The 7656-nt window shown below is 47.0% G+C and overlaps 1 protein-coding gene across 1 annotated transcript in view; it reads left to right on the top strand.

Moving 5' to 3' along the window:
* The window catches only part of STX8 (syntaxin 8), a 376642-nt gene that overhangs the window by 106150 nt on the left and 262836 nt on the right, over positions 1-7656 (top strand). The gene's annotated exons all lie outside the window — the stretch shown is intronic.

Raw genomic sequence — 7656 nt, 5'->3', positions numbered from 1 at the left:
TCTCTCTTTCCCCCTGGTGACTGTACACACCCTAAAGCCAAAACCACTAAAAAAAATAATAATAATAAGTTTCTTGGTGTTTAAAACTATCGTTCCCAAAATTTATTCAGTTTTTTAAAGAATTCTTTCATTTATTTTTATTATTACTATTTTTCAATTTGATGAGAGAAAGACAGAAATAAAGAGGGAAAGTGAGAAAGCAAGCCACCACGTCTGAGACTTGAACCGTGGTTGGCCATGTGGAAGTTCAACACCCTAATCACCACACCACCAGCCAGCCCCAGTAATTCTTGAAATTTAATAAATCAGTTAACAGAAGTCAGTAAAACATGCTAGGTAAATTGAAATAAAATACTAACTATAGAAAAAAAAGACGTAGTTTAAAACAACATGGAAGATAAAATTTTGAAGGGGAGGCCAGCAGATGGCATAGTGGTTCCGGTGCTGGACTCCCACATGGGTGATGGCAGATTGAATCCCGGACCCAGTGACTTGAAACTCACGCCAGGTGCATGTGTGTGCATGCCCAAGATCACAGCAGGAGAATGGAGGAGAAGGGATTGCGGCTCCCTGAAGGATTATTTCTCACTTTCTCTCTCTCTGTCTCTCTATCTGGAGAGCGCACATGCCCTATAGCCAAAATCTCTCTCAAAAAAATTTGAAAGAAAGTTTAAGAATTCTAAACTTGGGACCAGCGGTTGGCATAATGGCTATGTCGCTGGACTCCCACGTAGTCGACCACGGTTCGAGTCCCAGACCCAGTGGCTTAAACTCACGCCACGCGCATGTGCGTGCGTGCCCAAGATCCCGAGAGGAGAATGGAGGAGAAGGGATTGTGGCATGGCCATCTCCCCTGGGGGGTGATTTCTCGCTTTCTGTCTCTCACTCTGTCTTTCTGGCAAGTGCACACTCCCTGTAGCAAAAATCTGTCAAAAAAAAAAAAAAAAAAAAAAAAAAAGCTGAACTTGATTTATTCTGAGATATTTATTTCCGTTAGAGTTTGTTAGGAATACATAAACTTAGGTGTGCATGTTAAAAATTTGTGAGTGGCTGTGGCCCAGGTTGGGTGGCCTGGGTATCCCAGTGGTGTGTGTGTGTGGGGGAATTAGTTTTCCTATAAAACTGCCATTTCCCAGCTTAAGGCTCTACCTGAAAAACCTACTTTCACCTGCTTACATTGCAAAGGAACCATAACCTCAATTCCCATCTTCACGTGACTATTCAAGCACTCATCCTGGGGGCCAGCAGGCGGCGTGGTGGTTAAGGCACTGGACTCCCACGTGGTTTAAGTTCTGGATCCGATGGCTTGAAAATCAGTCTGGGCATGTGTGAGTGCATGCCCCAAATCCCAGGAGAATGGAGGAGAAGGGATTATGTGGCCATGCCCCTGGGGGGTGATTTCTTGCTTTTCTTCTCTCTGTCTGTCTCTCCTCTCCAGGCAAGCACACATGCCCTATGGCAAAAAAAAAAAAAACTAAGAAAGTAAGAGGAGAGAGAGAGAAGAGGAAAAGAAAGGAAGGTAGGAAGGAGGAGGAGGAGGGAAGGAGGAGGGCAGGCAGAAAGAAAGAGAGAGAGAAAGGACAGGAAAGGAAAGAAAAGAAAGAAAAAAAAGCACTCGTCCATAGGGTATACATCTGGCTCAATTATCTTTGGGTCGTGAGGCTTCAGTCTGCTCCGCTGGTGCGAGGCAGTGTCTTCATTTTTGGCACTTGAAGATTTCCCTCTGTTGCTTTCAACCTCCGCTAAGGAGTGTAAGTATTGTTTCAAAACATGTTTCATCTACCATTTCCATGTGTTTGGAGAAGGGAGTGGGGAAACTCACCCATCTGCTCAGTCTGCTGGTTTAACTGAAAGTCTGTAATGGGAACAGAAAGAAAATGGCAAGTCCGGGTAGAAACAGTTACTATGGAAAACACCTTCAGAGCGCTTACAAGGTCTGGACGCTATTCTCAAAGTGTCTTTTTTTTTTTTTTTTTAAAGGCCTGAGAGTATGCGCACTCACTAATGAGAGAGAGCAGTCCCAGGGGACATGCTTATTCCACAATCCCTTTTCCTCCACTGGTTCCTCCATCAGGATCCTCTGGCACTCACCGAGTGTAGTTTGGAAGCCACTGGGGCCACGACCAGACCCATAGCTGGCCCTCTGGGGTCCGGCTCTCTTAAACACTAGGCTATGGGGCTGACTCACTTGGTTAGATCTTTCAGAATTTTGGATAGTTCTAGTTAGAATTTGCATTGTTTTTTCTGCTCCTGGCATCATTTCTGCTTTTGCTAGGTAAGTTTTGGTTTGTTCATCTCAGCCTTTCTCTTCTATGTGGTTGTAGCCTGAATTACGTTCCCCACCTCAATTCATGTGTTGAAGTTCTAACTCCCAGTACTTCACAATATGGCTGTATCAGAAGGTAGCATCTTTTTTAAAAAAGATTAATTATTTATTATTACTGTTTTTAAGTTGCTATAGGACACGTGCACTCACCAGAGAGAGACACTGAGAGAGAGAAGAAAAAATGAGAAAACAAGCTGCCAGGTTAGGGATCTTGAACTGTGGTCGGCCATGTGGGAGTCCAGCACTTTAACCACCATGCCACCTGCTGGCCTGAGAAGATGGCATCTTTACAGAGAAAATTAAGCTAAAGTGATATCCTTATGGTCGGCCCTAGTGTGTGGTATGACCAATGTCTTTATAAGAAGAGGAAATTGGAACACATGCACGGGGAAGGGAAGCTAAGAGGAAAGGTCTCAGAAGAAACCAGCCATGATGAGTTTTCTGTGTTTTTTTTTTTTTTTTGGAGAGGTTTTGGCTATAGGGTGCGTGTGCTCGCCAGACAGACAGAGACAGACAGAGAGACAGAAAGCAAGAAATCACCCCCTAGAGGGGATGGCCATGCTGCAATCCCTTCTCCTCCATTCTCCTCTCGGGATCTTGGGCACGCATGCACATGCGCCCGGTGTGAATTTAAGCCACCGGGTCTGGGACTCGAACCATGGTCGACTATGTGAGAGTCCAGCGACATAGCCATTACGCTAATTGCTGGTCCCTTTTTTTTTTTTTTTTTTTAAGTGAGATTTTTGCTATAGGGCACATGTGCTCACTGGAGACAAGAGAGAGAGAAAGTGAGAGATTATCCCCCATGGGGAATGGCCAGGCTACAATTGCTTCTCTTCCATTCTCCTCTTTATTTTATTTTATATATATTTTTAGATTCCTATATTCATTCTGCAAATATTTACTATAAAATAGTGCGTCTGGCTCCATACCAGACCCTGGGAACACAACCGTGGACAGATAGGGGCCGCCCTTACAGTGCAAAGTGTAAGTTACACGGGACCTACCCTACCTAGTCTGCTCTCCGCCCTTCCACCTGGCAAGATGTGTGAACACAGACATCAGGCTCCAGACAGGTGACTGGACGGATGGTGTGCATTTTCTGATTCGGAGAACACAGAAAAAGGAACAGGAGACAAGGTGAAAAGTAAAAAGGGAGATGCACAACAGTTACACCTGTGGGACTGAAATGAAAGAAAAAGTCTGGCCTTAAAAGGTGAGATGGTACTTGGGGCGTGGTGGTGCCCGCCCTATGGCAAAAGGTGAGATGGTGCTTCTTCTCAAAGAGAGTTTGTGTGAATTCTAGTGTCAAGTGCTACCAGGCTACGAGGCGCAGTCAGAAACAGAACAGGTGACACCAGACCTAGTAAAAAGTTCAGAAGACTTAAATGACATAAAAACAAGAAGCTAAGATGGAGAGCTGTATTTCTAAATTCAGAATGGACCTCCTCCTTCCTCTTGAGTTTGCACATGCACCTCGTACATTTCAAAACGTCGGGTCTAGGACTCGAACCGCTGTCAGCCATGTGGGAGTCTAGTGCCTTAGCCACTATGGCACCTGCTGGCCCCGTACCATCATTTTTTTTTTAAGTTTATTTATTTATTTCTTGCACGAGTGAGAGAGAGGGAAAGGCAGCACCTGTGACCAGGTCTGGATGCCGCTGCCCACGCCCCGCTTCAGCCAGCCTGGGTCATGGGCGCATGTTTACTGCGGTGCTGTCTGGCCACCTGCTGACGCCGTGATGTTAGCCCTCTAACCTCTGGGATTGTGAGCAAGTAAATGTCATCTAGGCCGCCACATCTGTAGTACCTTCTATGGGGCCCTCGTAAACTAGCAAACATGCTGTGGGCTTGTCCTGACGCATCTGGCGACGCTGCACTGCCCCTTCGTGTTCATGAACGAGGGCCCATGCTGACTCACCGGGGTATCTGGAATCAGCTTCCTGTGTATTTGGTACCTGGAAGGAAAGGCTGGCTTGCGTGCTGTGTATGTGGGCAGGATGTTCCGCAGGCAGGTTCCCTGTCGGCTGTGCGGTTAGGTAGGAGAAGGTGCAAGCCCGTTCAGGACCCTCCGCTGTCCCTCTCACCACAAAATGAGTAAGATAAGGAGAACTAGAACCCTGGGTAACATCGTGTGTGTGTGTGTGTGTGTGTGTGTGTGTGTGATTTCTTTTTACTTCTGTCTCTCTCCTAGAGGCTCCTCCTTGACTCATTTTCTGTCTGGACGCCAACACCGTGGCACACTGCAGGCACACCCTCCTGTGTGGAGAGCACTGTTCTGGGGGGTCCAGCTGGGAGCAAACATTGCAGACTGTCATCCCCCTGGGCAGGACTCAGGGCAGACCCACCCAGCTGTCCCATAGATACCCCCGCTCAGATGCCCTGCTCGCTGCCTTACAGACTGTCCCTTGTAGGTCATTCTGTGGCTGCCAGTAGCCATTGGCTCCAAACTTGGAGCCTCTCCAGAGTTCCAGCAGGAAGAAAGAGCTCCTTATCTGTAGCCACATGTATGTCAAGTTTCAGTTTTTTCCCCAGTTTTGGTTTATTTGTCAATACAGCCCCAACTCTCTTCTTTAAGAGGTGTTTCAGAAAGACTTATTCATTGATAGCATTCCTTCATGCTTTCACGGTCGCCATGGATTTATAATATTCTTTCAGAAAATGTCTTTACTGCTATTTCATTGTGCTTTCGAGAAGGAAGGAGGCAACCGTGTGTGTTTAACTCTACTGTCTTGAGCTCAAAGTTGCTCTTACATTTTTTTACAAGGTCACACTGTCTATAGAAATTGCTTTGCTGAGACCACAGTGTTCAGTATTCTGCAGGCTGCAAACAAGTTGCTTGCTTGTTTGTTTGTTTGTTTGTTTTCCAGGCTTTTGCCCTAGGGTATGTGTGCTTACCGGAGAAAGACACAGAGAAGGAAAGTGAGAGGAGGGATGGCCACCCCATAGTCCTTTCTCCTCCATTCTCAGATTTGGGGCATGCACTCACATGCACCCAGCATGAGTTTCAAGCTCCATGTCCAGAACTGGAACCACTGTTGGTCATGTTGGTCACCACTTAACCCCTATGCCAGCTGCTGGCCCCTGTTTACTTCTGCAGGGCGCTTTAGCTCAGCAGAGAGAGAAAGAGAGGGAGAGGGAGAGAGAGAGGGAGAGAGAGAGAGAGAGAGAGAAAGCACCCCTAGTGGGGCTTCATCACCTGCAGCCCTTTCTTTCATTCTCCTTTGGGGATTTTGGGCATCTATTCATGCCTGATGTTTTTTTCTAGCCACCAGATCCGGGACTCAAGCCGCACAGTTGGCCATGTGGGATCCAGCTGCCTTCATCACCACACCACCGTCTGGCTCCCCAAACATTTTAGATATAACATGAGTAGTTTTCTTGGGGCTCCATGGTTTAAGCGATACCTCCAGGTTAACATGCAGTGTGTACACAGATGAATTTCTCTAAAGATAAGACAGTACAATTGTCGTATGGAAGTCAGTGATTTTCCATGCATTTATGATGTTGCAAGTATGAAATCAGTTCTTTTGTATTATTTCATGAATGAGAGAGAGAGGGGGCGAGAGACAGGTATTCTCAACAGGGTCTCACACCACAGTTGTCCCTCCAGACCCCCCTCCCGGGTCAGCCAAGGACACGTGCACGTATGTCTGCATTCCAGGTCCACCCAGGAGCCAAATTCCTCTTCTCTGTGGATCCAGCATCGCCGAGCTGCATGTCACCACACGCCACCTGGCTGGGCTGTATAACGCTGTTCTTTATCAGAATATTTATTATTCATCTACAGAACAGCAGAGTATTAAGAGGGGCTGGTGGGAAAAAAAGAGAATACGCAGAAGAGAGTATGTCAGTTCAACCACTGTCTGACTCCAGCTGGGCGTCCAGAAATTCCACTGGATTCCAGCACTAACACACTCCTAGAATTAGCATCAGACTCCGCAAGGTTAAGGGCTCCATCCCACAAGGCTGACCTCACTTCAAACACTAGCCACAAGCTCCAGGTATCCCTAAGCACTTCTGTCCAACAGGCTGCAAATTTGGGGTTCCCAGTGACCCACCTTCAGGAATTGATAATTCATTGGAATGACTCACTGAACTCAAGAAAGCATTATTAATTATGATTACAGTTTTGTAAGGATAAAGATCAACTCACGAACAGCCAGAAGGGAGAAGTCTCCAGGGCATGATAAGGGATTAGTAGGGTGGCACAGAGCGTCCATACCCTCCCCAGGCAGGCGGCACTCCCGGCACATCCATGTATTCACCAGCCCAGAAGCTCCCTAAATGCCCTTGTTCAAGGGTTTGTATCGAGGCCTTGTTACATAGGCATGATTGATCAAATCATGGACCACTTGATTGAATTCACTCTCCAGCCTTCCTCTCATCCCTGGAGAGTGGGAAGTAGGATCGAAAGTTCTCATTCTTGTTTTTTTTTCCAAGAGGTTTTTGCTATAGGGCGCATGTGCTTGCCAAAAAGACAGAGAGAGACAGAAAGTGAGAAATCACCCCTCAGGGGGGATGGTCACACTGCAATCCCTTCTCCTCCATTCTCCTCTCGAGATCTTGAGCACGCACATACACGCACACGGCGTGAGCTTAAGCCACTGGGTCAAGGACTCAAACTACAGTCGACTATATGGGAGTCCAGCAACATAGCCATTATGTCAACTGCTGGTTCCAAAAGTTCTAATTCTTTAATCATTTTCATGGCCAAGCCCCTTTCTTGAAATTATTTAAGAGCCCACGATAAATCCAAAGATATTCCTTATTGTTATGGTTTGGATAATGGTCTGTCCCCCAGAGGCTCATGTCTTTGTTTGGTCCCCAGAGTGATGGACTTTGAGAGGTGAGGCCCAGAAGACAATGATTGGATTATGGAGGCAGCACTCCCATGAATAGGTCAATGATGCCTCGTGAGACCAAGTGAGTTCTGGCTGTCAAGAGAAGGGGTTAGGTCTTAGAAGAGCAGGTTGCTTTAACCCCCCGCGCTCTCTCTGCCTATACCCATTATCCTCTCTGCCTTGTTCTGCCTCAGTGATGTTCCAGCTACCCCGGTCATGAGTCAGTAAGCCTATATTCTTTTTTTTTGAGAGATTTTTGGTATAGGATGCATGCGCTCGCCAGACAGAGAGAGACAGAGAGACAAAAAGCAGGAAATCACCCCCCAGGGGGGATGGCCACGCCGCAGTCCCTTCTCCATTCTCCTCTCGGGATCTTGGGCACGCATGCACACACGCCCAGCGTGAGTTTAAGCCACCGGGTCCGGGACTCGAACCACGGTCGACTATATGGGAGTCCAGCGACATAGCCATTATGCCAACTGCCGG

Source organism: Tupaia chinensis, unplaced genomic scaffold (assembly GCF_000334495.1).
Source record: "Tupaia chinensis unplaced genomic scaffold, TupChi_1.0 Scaffold000493_1, whole genome shotgun sequence".
Classification (NCBI taxonomy): domain Eukaryota; kingdom Metazoa; phylum Chordata; class Mammalia; order Scandentia; family Tupaiidae; genus Tupaia; species Tupaia belangeri.
This window is presented reverse-complemented; position numbering and strand designations above follow the sequence as displayed.